Source organism: Chinchilla lanigera, unplaced genomic scaffold, assembly GCF_000276665.1.
Source record: "Chinchilla lanigera isolate Chin_1 unplaced genomic scaffold, ChiLan1.0 scaffold00052, whole genome shotgun sequence".
Classification (NCBI taxonomy): Eukaryota; Metazoa; Chordata; class Mammalia; order Rodentia; family Chinchillidae; genus Chinchilla; species Chinchilla lanigera.
The window spans coordinates 5,512,337-5,526,408 of record NW_004955453.1 but is presented as its reverse complement, the minus strand read 5'-3'; the positions used below and the strand labels follow the sequence as shown (position 1 = coordinate 5,526,408).

The window sequence follows — 14,072 nt, the reverse complement described above, 5'->3', positions numbered from 1 at the left end:
CGGCAAAAGCGCCTGCCTGGCAAGCGCAAGGTCGTGAGTTCGGTTCCTGGTACCGGAGAAAAACAAAAACAAAAACAAAAAAAAATAAAATAAATAATATTTTATAGCTAGAGGAGCCTATCTGTGTCACTGCTGTGTTCCGACCTCTCATTTTAAGGATAAAAAGATTGAGACACATATAATGCTAAGCACATCAATACATTATTCTTAATATTTATTGAGTCATAAATCCAACTCTACATTCTCAAGGAAGCCAGCCTCCGTGCTGATTTTGTCAAATAGTAACATAATCACCACACAGGTGATAAGAAAGCAAGGATGTAAATCTACTGAAACACCTGGGAAGTCAAAAAGCTTTAAATAATATTTAGTTTTTTTAATTAATTTTGAAGACAAAGTTCTTTAGAGAGACAAGTTTAAAGAACAACATCCTAATAGGCTTTTCATCTTAAAGTGAGCAACGGTTATGACAGAAAATTTGGAAAATTACAAAACATAAAAAGAGGGAAAGGTGTGACATTTGCTATGTTATTTGAGTGACAGGGCCATTCATGCTCTATAGATAATTCCCATCAGAACTGTTTATGCGTGTATATTTCTACACAATTATAATTACACTGCAACATTTTCCAGATATCCAGGATGCTTTTAACTACACAGAAACTTGGATTTCTGAATTATTAGGTTAGAAAGACTGTCATTAGCTCTTGCATCTGAGATTTCCAAAAATAAATCAGTGATATTAAATGCAGTGATTTTCCGGATTTTCAATTACCTCCCAAACTAGGATAAATTATAGACTATGGATGTGCAGCCATTCATTTGTAAATCTGCTCTTCTGCATGTGGATTCTAGCTCATTCAAGAGTAGGAAAAGATGCAGAAGATAAGCCTGCACCCAGGACAAGAGGGTATTTCAAAGTTCTAGAAAGGAATACTTTAATATGATAATAAATAACTTTTGGCTGAAAACAATGGCTATTTTTTACAATAGAGCACTTATTTTTATATTAATTCATCCTCCCTGGGGCGCTATGCAGTTAGTACTATTATAACCCACCCCCCATTTTACAAATGAAAAAACTGAGGATTAAGAAGTTCAAGTGATTTGTACAGTTACCCCGGAGGTCAAATTCGTGCTAAGCCCAAGCCATTAAACTCAACATTTATGGCTAATGCAATACATACCACCACCATCAACAACAGTGTATTTAATCTGAAGGAAATAACAGAGAATAATGGGAAGGAAACATACATATAGACACAGAGATAGATAAAAATTAAAATCACAAGTATCATCCATAACTTAGAGCCCCTGTGTGGTTTGTTTGGGCTGGCTGTGCCAAGAATTACTTTTTAATGTCTCTGCCTTCAAAGGGTCTACCACATGACTAGAAAAGTATGTTCATGAGAAAGATAACTTTTTATAAGCGGCAGCCTCTTAGAGGCACTGTGGCTAAAAGACTGTAGATTGTGTCACAAACCTTGCCTCTGGAAAGACCTTAGAATTGTGGCCACGGAATCACACAAAACCAAGAGTTTACTAAATAATAGCTCAGAAGCTTCAGCCCTACCACACAGAAAGAAGAGAGGAATAACGAATTCTGTGAACTTCAAAGTTCTTTCAAAAAAATTCAAACAACCACTTTTTGTGGACTTTTTATTTGGGATTTTTAAATGTTTGTTTGTCTGTTTGTTTCAATACTGGGGATTGAACCCAGGACCTTCACACTGAGCTCATTGAGCTACACTCCCAGACCTTTTTTGTACATTTAGTTTTTGAGACAAGATCATGCTGAACCGCTGAATTATCTATGCTGAACCAGAAATTGCTGACCTTCTGCCTCAGCTTCCCAGAGGTCTGGGATCACAGGCATGTGCCATCATGCCTGGCTACTCGGGAAATCTAAGCAAACCTAGAGTGCGTAACGAATAAACCTCACACATCCATCACCTAGCTTCAGTAGCTATTGACATTTTTAATGTTTAATTTCATTTAGTCTCATATTTTCCCCAAAAGGGAGTCTTAAATTTCTTTTCACCTGTAAATATTTCAATATGTACACCTAACAAAAGGAGATTATGTAAAGATCACTTTTAATGACCTCTTTAATTAATGTTCAATCACATTTACAAATTTAATTAAACACTGTAAGCTACATGTATTAATATTAATAATTTCCTTTTAAGAACTACATTGATAATACACAAATATTACTCTATACTTAATTAACTCTTATAAGTCTAATAAATTAAACTTTTAAGTAGGGATGAATATTAAGCACTGCTCAGTGCTGCAGCAGTATATGCAAGTTTTGTAAGATTTCAATCTAAGAGGCCACTTCATATTTTTAATGTGTGGGTGTTTGTAATGTTTGGGGAGCCCTCTGGCACTTAATGCATGAAGGTGCTGAAGTCATGTACAACTTGAGATAACCTAATGACAGAGTTTTTCCACTCAAAATGCCAACAGTGCGCCTCCAGTGAGGAACTCCAGTCCGTGAATGAACATTATCGTGTTACCTTTTATGCCTGAGCATTTAAAGTCATCGAGGATTTTGAAAGTACGAGAAACAAGGAACTACAGCTTACAAAGACTACGTGTAACTATCTAGACCTGGGTAGTCTGAGTACGGCAATGTGCCTATGAAACAAGGATGGAGGGGAGCAGGGCAATGTGGAGGAGACAGGAGCCAGGCTGGGGTGACGGGGCTGTGGGATCACAGAGCCTCTTCTGATGCAGGTGGCCAGCAGCACTGGCAATAACCAGCTGCAATCTGCAGAGCACTGGCTCTGGACCTGACATCTGTCCATACCAGGCCCATCAAGAGGAGCCAGACATTACTGCAGGCCTCACATGAGTTACTAGTTGGAAAAGCCAAGAGCATCGCTGTTCCCTGCATCCCTCCACTAATCAACTGTGGCCATCTCTGGGAGAAGACAGAAAAGGACACGGAACCATGAGCACTTGTGGCAGGAGTAAGGGGCTATCGAGCCATTGCTTCAAAGCCAGCAGAGCATCACTCAACAAAGGTTGTCAAATCATACATATGTGATACTCTGAACTGAGTATTTCAGGCTGCCCAAATCACCCTTTCTGCACTGAGTGTTGCTGTATTCACAACCATGGAGTTAAAACTAAATGAATGATTGGTAGAAATTTAAGTGGAAATGACTATGAAAGCTTTGCTGGGTTTTTTTCTTCCATTCTCAAGTTGTTTTTTTTTCTGGGGAATAAAGTAATCATACAGGTTAAGAATAATTTTTCCTTACCCCTCTAAGATGGTAACAGAGATGCAGAGGATTGTGTAGATGTTCCTGTAAGACCATGACAGTGCCAAGGCCACAGCGGGAAAGATGACATGTAGTGGCCATTTGAGTTGAATGGGGTGAGAATTTGCCCTAACACACATACCCAAGTGGGCATTTCAGCCTTCAAGATCCATACGTTCCCAAGGTCAACAAACATGAAGAAAACCCCATGTAAAGGCACAGAATTATGCAGAAAATGTGTGAATGTCATTTACACTTTCCTAAAACTCTACAACACTGACAGACTTCTTTTATTCTGGTCCTGAATTTTAAAAGCCTATGCCTACCTACAGAGGCAGGTACAGTAATTGCCTAAGGTCCGCTCCTTCTAACTAGTGAGATGGCTCCTCCTTACAGCCAGACCATAAGCATTAATGGGCCACCTTCCAAATTACTGGGACAGCCTCACCACACCTCTCATATTGCCTTGGCCAAGATATAGCTGCCTCTTTCGGGGACTCCAGCAGTTTCTCTCAGTCCATCTCTCCACACTGGTTTTCTTACAATCCATTCTCCACATGGAGATAGCCAGAGAGATATTTTTAAAATACAATTTATATCCAATTACTCCTTTACATAAAACCTGTTAGTGGCTTCCCAAAGGATCTGGGGGAAAAAAATCCAATCACTTCACTCAGTGGCTAAAAACTACAACCTGATCTGGGTCTGTGTCCCACATCTTTATCCACTCTCTCCATGGACCGCTGTCCTGCGGCCACCTTGGTCTCATTCTGTTCCTTAATGCATCTAACCACTTCTCACAATCTTTAGCATCCTTTTCACACTGTGGCTTCACTACCAAAGATGTGAGAAGGATGTAGGATTCAGCAAATGCAGTTATAGCCCTAAATTACTCAAAAAAAAATTTAAAACTTTGTGGGGAGGTGAAGAAAGGGAGGACTAATAGGCTGCAGTGGAATTTTCATCTGAAGGATCAGGAAATAAAGACAGGAGAGATCAGAAATGAACTGCATAATAGAGCAAAGGATCAAATGGAGGTACATTAAAGTTATCTGTAAAATCAGACAAGGAGATGTGAAAATGTCTTAAGAAAGTTTAAAAATAAAAGCAATGCAAAATCTAGCTGAGCAAGGAAGTTAGCTTCAACTTTAGTGAGGGCTACAAATAAAAGTTACTTCAAAATGTGCTATAAAAAATCACCTATGAGGGGCTGGGGATTTAGCTCAGCGGCAAAGCGCCTGCCTGGCAAGCGCAAGGTCGTGAGTTCGGTTCCCAGTACCGGAAAAAAAACAAAAAAACAAACAAACAAACAAAAAAATCACCTGTGTGCCACATTGGCCCACACCCCCAGTTTGGGAAACACTGCGATGAGCACTATCTAGTTCAAAGTACTCCTAGCTGAGACATAGTGGGATGGTGAGAAATGACACTGACCCCTTCTAAACTTCAGTCCTGCTCTGTCAGCACAGCTCAGCACCCCCAACATGTCTCCGAGGCATGGCAGTTCGACAAGGCTGAAGCTGAACTCTTTTTCTTCTACAAAAGCTCCTGTCTAGGTTCCTCAAATCAGTGATTCTCACCTGGGCAATCACACCTCGAAGCTCATTCGGCAATGGCTGGAGACACTGTGTATACTGTCGCTCCCCAAGGGGTGCTACTGGCATTTAGTGGAGCCAGGGGTGCTGCCAAGGACCCTACAAGACACACGACAATCCACAGCAAAGAACCGACCAAAATGGTCTTAATGGCAAGGTTAAGAGACCTTGGTTTAAGTTAATGATACCTTAGTCCTTCCTGCAAAAAAACTTTGTTTTTGTCCCAATGCCACCTACCTTCCTATAATAGGAACTGCTCTTTTACAAAGCAGAGAAACATCTTCTGAACATTTTTTAAAATAAGAACCCTTAAGAATATGACCTCTAATAAATTGAAGATCATTTTAAAATACATTAGTTGGCTTCTAGACACTGGAAGTCAATGAAAATTTTGTAATTGTGATATTCTACAAATAAATTAAGTTAAATAATTTAATAAATGACTATTCAAATTATCTTCATCTGCAGGTATTATCCTATACTTAGATGACACTAAAATCTCCACCAAGAGACTTTTAGGTTGGATAAGCAAGTTCAGCAAAGTAGCAAGACACAAAATCAACAATAAAAAACCAGTAGCTTTTCTGTACACCAATAATGAACTTGTTGAGAAAGAAATCAGGAAGACAGCTTCATTCACAATAGCTTTCAAAACAAGAAAATAATAAAAATAAAATATCTAGGAATCCACCTAACCAAGCAGGTGAAAGACCTCTATAGTGGAAATTACAGAACAATGAAGAAAAAAAACTGAAGAAAACTAGAAGATGGAAAGACCTCCCATATTCAGCTTTCGGAAGAGGAGAAAATCTTTGCCAGCCATTCTTGCAACAGAGGACTCATATCCAGAATATATAAAGACAGCAAAAAGCTTAATTCCAAGACAATATGTTATCCAATAAAAATGGGCAAATGAACTGAACAGATATTTCTCAAAAGAAAGACAAATGGCCAATAATTGTATGAAAAACTGTTCAACATATTTAGCCATCAGGAAAATGCAGTTTAAAAGTACACTAAGATTCCTTGTCACCTCAGTCAAAACAGCTATCATCAAGAATACAAAAATTAAAAAATACAATACAATAAAATAAATGCTGGTAAGGATGGAGTGGGAAAAAGGGGACTCTTCTACACTGTCAGTGGGAGTAAAAATTAGTACAGGTACTATGGAAATCAGTATGGAGGTGTTATGGTCTAAATATGAAGTGCCTTCCAGACTTATGCATTGAAGGCTTGGTCCCCAGAGCAGCAATGCTGGGAAATGAGGCCTAGAGAAGCAATCGAGTCATAAGGGCATCGACCTCATTGTCATGATAGGTTCATGGCTGAATGCGATATTAGGAGGCAGGCCCCAGTTGAACAAAACAGGTCAATAGGGGCATGATTTTTCAGAGGGGGCTGGATCTACAGTGTGTGATTGATTCATGGTGCAATGCTAGGATTAAAAATGGACAATTACTAAATCAGTCCACTGTTTGGTTTGGCACCACCCTACTCCTGGCACCAAATTCAGTCTTAGTTACTTTTCTCATTGCTGAGACAAAATACCCAACACCTACAAATTAAAGGAGAAAAGGTTTATTTAGCTATGGCTTGTGCAGGTTTCAGTCATAACTAGCTGGGTCCAAGGCAGAGGGCATGGCAGATAAGCATGACAGAGGAAAAACAGTTCATGGTGGTCAGAAGGTAGCAAAACAAGCAAGCCAGAGACCTTAACAGCTTTTTTCTGTTCCTTTTACATTCTATCTAGGCTACCAGGATTACAGTGGCACCAAAATGACTTATGACTATATGAGGCTTGGAGGGGGACATCTAAACACAAGTCATAACAAATGATCATGTAAAATTCTGATCAGTCATCACAGAGCTTTCATTGGTTCTTTGTAGAAATTCTAGTATAACAAAGGTATAAGAAAACTTGTGACTTAAAAAATCCAAGAAGGTATAAGAAAACTTGACTTAAAAAATCCAAGAAGGATATCATGTTAGTACAATCAGGAAGGCACTAAACTGAGCCTTAATACTTTTAAAGCATCCTAGCCATGAGCAATTGCATTAGATGAAAGAAAGTACTACACATGTGATAGTAAGGGAAGTCTAGCAGAGAGTAAATTCATAAAAAAGACACAAGGCAGAAGATGATCAGCTGACTTCCAGGAAATTTATTGAACTATAAGTGCATTCACTGGGCATTAACAGATGATATTTTACTTAATACAGACTTGGAGTGTTTGGATTTTATACTATTTTATGTTTAGTATAAAGTATAATTTTAAATTTATTAGTATATGGAAAGAGAATGGCTAAGTTTACCTCTAAATGTCAGAGTGGCTTGGGGAATACAGATATATATAGATATATATATAGATATATAATCTTTTGATTTCTAGCAGCATAACAAAAGCCATCCACTGCCCAAATCCACAATTCAACTATACTGCCTGTCACTTACCAATGAAGGAAAACCTTTCAGAAGTCAAGGGCAAACTATACACGTGTAAGACAAGTTGGCTACATGAGCCAGGCTACAGAAAAAAATGATCAGTTGTGGTTTTCAAAAACATTTTCCTTCCCTACACAATTGTTTTTATGTATGATGTTTATTTCATGATTCCTCCACTAAAACAAAAAATATTCCTCCATGTTGCTTTGGCTCTGCAAGGGAGAATCTAGTTGTTTCTTTGGAGAGCTGTCCCAAAAGCTTCCAAGGTGAAAACTGTAGTGAGAGCTATTTTTAACACTTTTGGTCTTTTTATAGTCTGACCTGTGCTGTGGAGTGAAGCTGCTGGATGTGGACTACATGCCTGGTGCTACCAAGAGAGCTCACCAGCCTCTGCGCACCCCCTGGGGGGATCTGAGCAGCCTCAGCACTGCTGGGAGATGGAGAGCCTAACATTAGCACACTGAAACAAGGGATAAATACCAGGAATCTGTGCACCATCAAAGATATTCTGTCCCAGTCACACCCAATTTCAAAGGCAGAAGGCAGAAAATATTTAATAGAAAATAAAGTCAGATCTGTTGGCAGAAGAAAAACAAACACATCTGGACAAATGTAAATATGCCTTAAAAACCAAAGGCAAAAAGGAATAATATATGAGGTCTGTCTATAAAAGGCAATCAATAAGATATAATTAAAATGGGAATGTATAATAAAATAAGAACATAATAGAAACTGACAGTCAGCAGAATTGAATCAGTCTCAAGGTAAGTAAATAGGCAAGGGGAACAGCGGAAAGGACAGTGGCTTGGGGAGTCTAAGTTCCATGATGGTAAAACCATGGCCAGCTGAATGACCTCATCCAGTGGTAGACTTGGCCTTCATTTCCGTCATGGGTGAAGACAGCCAGCTCCCAGGACACTTGTAAGGACTGAATGACATCAGCTCCAAGCAGCAGGTGCCATTTCTGTCAAGTGCGCCCTGAGGCCTCCATAGCTTGCACTGTGCCTGGCACATCCTAGGTGGCTCAATTACTTTTGAGTGAATGAAGCATTTATGGATTTTGCAACTGCAAAGAAATATGCCAATATCATGTGACCTCTTTGTTTTTAACAGGCATTTTATTTTTTTTTATTTTAAAAATAAAAGGAGGGGGGCTGGGGATATAGCTCAGTGGCAAAAGCGCCTGCCTGGCAAGCGCAAGGTCGTGAGTTTGGTTCCTGGTACCAGAGAAAAACCAAAAAAAAAAAATAAATAAAAATAAAAAAATAAAAGGAGGAAAACATTAACAGATAGACAACCTTTTACAATATAGCGAAAGAGCAGGCACTTTAGAGCAGTGGACCTCAAGTATAATTCCTCAGACCAGCAGTATCAGCGTCAACTAGAAACGACTGCAACTGCTTACTGAGCAGAAGCACCCCACACCTGCTGAAGCAGACACTTCAGAGATGGGCCCGTGAACAGGAGGCCTAAGAAGCCCTCCAGTGACTGTGATGCAAGGTACATGGTGATCTGAAAGGCAAGCAGCAAGCAGTCTTTTAATATAGAATATTATTCATCTTAGAATTGAACATACAATTCAGATTATGGAGGAAAGAAACAGAAAATGAGTGAAAGTCAAATATCACATAGTGAAGTCTTATGAGGGCACTGATGACACATTTTCTTCCCTTTGTGAGTGAGAGCCCTTAAGCTCAATGATTGTACCTGTCATCACATCGTTCTCAGACCCACGTCCCTATTCATTAAAGGCAGATACCTAGCACAGGGCCAGGGAAACTATAAGTACTCATTATATAGGAAATTAGCATCTGCATAAGCACCACTTATTACTATTTTTAAGTAAATTAAAATGGAATGAAATATGAAATTTCAGAATTAATGTAGACCAGACTTATATGTAACACTTGGCTTTTAATCTGGTGATTACAAAGGGGGAGCGATCCCATTAAAATCCCTTTCATTATACATATCTGGGTGACTACCCCTGAAAAGCTGAAATCAAAAGAGAGGAAAACTTGTATCGAGAATTTATGCCATGCAACAATTGGGGGACTGGCTTAAAAATATTTACCAGCTGAATTCTAAATTTATGTAGTTAGCAGAACTATAGAGGAGGTATTCATTCACTCGCCCAGAAAGAACATTCTGTGAGCTAAAATTCTTATTGGGGGATTTTTAAGAAAAGTTTGGGGACACGCCCCACCTTCAGGGAGCTTCCACCCCAGATGAGGACATCCTGCAGGCCTCGGTGGGAGGATGGCCACGTGAAGGGAGCACAAGCCAGGGACAGTACCAGGCAGGCAACTCCGGTGACAGGGGTGGGAGAACAAGCTGGGCTGGGGCACGGCATGGCAGCTCCCAACCCACGTGCAGGGTCGGTGAGCAGCACCTCGGCAGGTCTCTGCACAGAGCGCAGATGTGGTAAGGACGTGTTGTGGGTTGGTTCCTTCCTGGTCACGGTCACTTCAGTTTTGGGAAAAACCTTAAGTGTCTCTTCCCTCCTCCCTGAGAGCAGGTGCTCTGGGCTGGACAAAATGATGGAGCTATAAAGGAGCTGTCAACACCAGCTGCGGCGTTGGGGAGAGAGAGCAAAGCCTTGGGAGACAGAAAGAGCTGCATGAAAGCGCCACTCTTTCACTCTCTGAGTAGTGTTCAGGGCTACAAAGAGCTGCCCTTCATGGACCGCCTATCTGTGCCAGAATTATGCATGTGTGTGGATGCCCATGAGAGGTGTGCACATGTTTTGCACACACATGTGGTGTGTGTTCATGAATAGGTACGGATGTGTATATGGTGTGCACATGTGCATGCATGTATGTGTTCATGTGTGTGTTTGTAGTATATTGTGTGCATATGCGTGTGCTGTGTTTGCATGTGTATGTGGTGTGCTCATGGGTGATATGTGCACATGAATCTGTGTATACATACATGCATGGGTGTGCATGTGTATGCATGCATTCTGATACACAGTCAATACTATTGCTCCATTTCACAGAGAAGAAAATTTGGCTATCTGTGCCAGTGTGTGGGCAGAAAAGCTAAGATGAGCTGGTAAGTGGCTCAGTCTGGAATCCAGCAAGGACAACCAGTGCCAAATCCCACACTGGCACATGTCCCTTCTCCTTCCTCTAGCGCATCTGAAAATACTGTGAGGCCCAAGCAAGGCCAGCCTGAGGCCAGGGGCCATGGGCAGGGACTGACCCATTCTTCTGTGGTCTTAGCCAAGCAAAAGAGTCCTGAGGATCACAGGTGGTCTGCTTTGGCTCACTGGAGTGGGAGGCCACAGAAACTCTGGCCAGAGGAAGTGGTGGAGGTGCTGTGAAAGGCGGTGAGCTGTTAGCTCGACAGTAGCAGGAACAGTAGCTGGTGTTTTCTGAGTGCTTACTCCGTACCACATACCCTTCTGAGCACACCACACAGGTCATCTTTCTCAATCTTCAAAACAACCATTGGGTTATGGCACATTTATCCCACCACCTGCCCCCAACTTAAAGATAGACAGCTGAGGCCCAGTGAGTTTAAGTCATTTCCCGAAGGTCATGGAGACAATGAGTAGGGCGAGTAGGCTTGGCTCTCTGACTTCGCAGCTTTTCGGGCAGTCCAGGCCTGGACTTCATGAGCAGTGCTGGCGGGTGGAAGCCAAGCAGTGTGGAGTGAGGCCAGGGATAGAGGCTTGTCACAGTCATTCAGGCAGCAGATAACAACAGCTTGAATTAGGGCATTGGCAATAGACAAGGAAGAGCGGGGCAGATGGGGAATCATCGTAAATCAAGCAAACTTGGTGGCTATCCAGAGATAAATGGGATGATGGTCCACCTTAATGGCCCAGCATCCAGCCTGGGTGAAGAGGGTACCGGTGGTACTGCTGGTGGAAGCCAGAGACAGCGGAAAAAGTCCAGCTGGGAGAGGTGGCACCAGGAGCCTGGGTCCAAATTGGGAGGAGGAAGAGGAGGTGTTCGCAGATACATCAATGCCAAGTCCAATAAAAATACTGGAGCTGAGGTGAGAAGCCAGGCAGGAAGGCGGGTCTGGGTGCCATCTGCATGGCGACAGCTCAGAATGAGTGACTGTGAAAAGGCTTAGGAAAGCAGCTGAAGAGGGCAGGAGGAGGAGAGGCTTGTAAGGGTCCCTGGAGAACAGACGCAGTGCGATGCTCTGTGAGCTAGCCAAGCGAGACTCCCTCAGAGATGATCACCACGGACAAGACGAGGATAGGAAATGAGGGAGGACCCCAGCTGTGACCGGAGAGAAGCAGATTCACAGTGCAAAGGGAAAAGCAGTGTGAGGAAAGCACAGACTGCACCCAGACCACTTTGTTACTACTTCATGGCAGGAATGAAGAAAGAGTGGAGAAGAGCAAGGAGAAGGGGAGCGAAGGGTGGAGACCAAGAGAGAAAAGCAGGAGAGGGAGAAGAGGAAAAGGAGACAAAGAAGGAGGAGGAAGGTGAGGGAGAGAAGGGGCATGTACGGAGGCAGCAATAAGGACTTGCTAAATTCTTGCTTGTCTAAGGGATGCTCTTAGGCTAGAGAAGACCTGCGGACCCTGGCAGACAAGAAGCTAAGGCAGAGGAGCAGAGGGGAATGGAATGCAGCAGAGAGGGAGATGAGGGAGGTTGGAGGCCAAGGCAGTAGCAGAGCAGCGACGGGAGGGGACATCAAGGGCCAGGTTCATAGAGGCACTATGACAAGAACCTAAAGGTGAAAAGAGTCTAAATGTCCATCGGCAGATAAATGAGTCAGCAAAGCCAGTGTATCCAAGCAGGGGGGTATTATTTAGGCATTCACAGGAATGCCGTACCTATGCACGTTATAGATGTTAAGATAAACCTGGGAAACATTATGCTAAACAAAAACAACCAATCACAAAAATGTCTTTCAGTATATTCCTCCACTCCTGCTCCTATTTCTCTTAATCTCTTTCACTATTTTATTTTTCTTCATAGCATGTATCTCTGCCTAATTCTTTCTACTGACTACACTCCTACACATACATGCAAACATACACACTGTATTATATGAAATTCCACAACAGATAAATCTATAGAGCTGGAAAGATGACCAGTGGTTGCCAAGGGCTGGGCTGGAGAGGATAATAGGATCAGGGGGTGATAGCTAAAGGGTAACAAAATATTCTAAAGTTGATTGTGGTGATGGTTGAACAACTCTGAGACTATACTGACACTGGATTATATACTTCAATGGCGCATGGATGATATCTCAATGAAGGTGAGTTTTTTTAAAAAAGCAATCTTCAAGTTACCCAAAGCTCTTCATTGACACTCACACCTCACATCTACCTCACCAGCAAGTGTTATTAGCTCTGCCTTCAGTTACATCCCCGACCAAATGCTTCCCCCCACTTCCATACCACAGTGGCCCTGCTGCCATATCTCTTACCTAGATAGCCAATGGTCTCCTCCCTAGCTTGCTAATATGCCTCACTATGCTTATTCTTCCCATGTCCCAGGCAAACCTTTCCACAGGGAAATCGCAGGGTCCACCCCAGTCCACATCCTCTATGGCTCCCAGCTCTCCCAGGACAAAGTCCATGCTCATCCCTGTGACCTGGCCCAGCTTCTCACCCAGCCCACATCCCATCCCTGGTCCTCTTAGGCTCTGTGCTCATGCTTCTCAAACACGCCACACATATTCTCTCCGTGGGACCCTTCCTATTATTTTAGCCCATCCAGGCTGCTAAAACAAAAAACCTTCAGGTGAGGGAATTTATAAATAACACAAATGGACTGCGCATGGATCTGGAGGCAGAGAAGGTCAAAATCAAAGCACAGTCAGGTTCAATGGCTGGTGAAGTGTCGTTCCTCACAGAGAAGGCCTTTGATGTTTCATACCCAGCAGAAGGGGAAGGCAGCTCTCTAAGGCCTTTTGTATAAAGATATAAATCCCAGGCACTAGGGCTCTATCCTTGTGACCCTATCATTCCCAAAGGCCCCACCTTCTAATATCATACTTCGGTGACTTTGTGTCAACATATGAACTTTTGGGGACACACTCTGACCACAGTATATATGTTCTTCCTTTACCTGGAATTCGATTCTCCTTTATTTTATTCAGATCTCTTCATCAATATTTCCCTCATAGGAGGCTTTACTTAATCCCCCTATCTATATTCCTACACCTATTGCTCTTTATCCCTTTGCTCTGTTTTATTTTTCTTCATAGCCTGTATCTCTGCCTAATTCTTTCTACTGATTACACACATAAACATGTATGCAAACATATACATTGTGTCTGTCACTTTCTTGTCACTGGAACAAAATACCCCACACCTTCAATGTAAAGGAGGAGTTTACTTTGGCTCGCGGTTTTAGAGGGTTCAGTTCATGGCCGTCTGGCTCTGTAGTGGAAGGACATGGTAAAGGAAAGCTGCTCCGTGTAAGGAAGCTAGGAAGCACAGTGAGAAGGGAAGAGGTAGGATCAAGGATATACCCTTCCAGGTCAACCCTTCACACATAGTGATGGCCTCTTCTCACCAGGCCCTACTTCCTAACAGCACATTGACCTATGAACTCATCAATTAAGTAATCCACTGATAAATGTAGTGCCACCATGATCTAATCATAATCCAAAAGTCTAGCCTCTGAACACATGAGATTTTGGGGGGAAAATTTAGATTTAAACCATAATATACATATAATACTTATAATAATTTATGATATATATTATATATTTTATTTATAGTACAATTTTATATAATTTATAGAAATGATATATAAATTAAAATTATATGATTTCATT

The 14,072-nt window shown here is 41.8% G+C and overlaps 1 protein-coding gene across 1 annotated transcript in view; it reads right to left on the bottom strand.

Moving 5' to 3' along the window:
• Dner (delta/notch-like EGF repeat containing) overlaps positions 1 to 14,072 on the bottom strand; it is a gene marked incomplete at its 5' end in the record, with an annotated part of 308,295 nt that overhangs the window by 89,142 nt on the left and 205,081 nt on the right.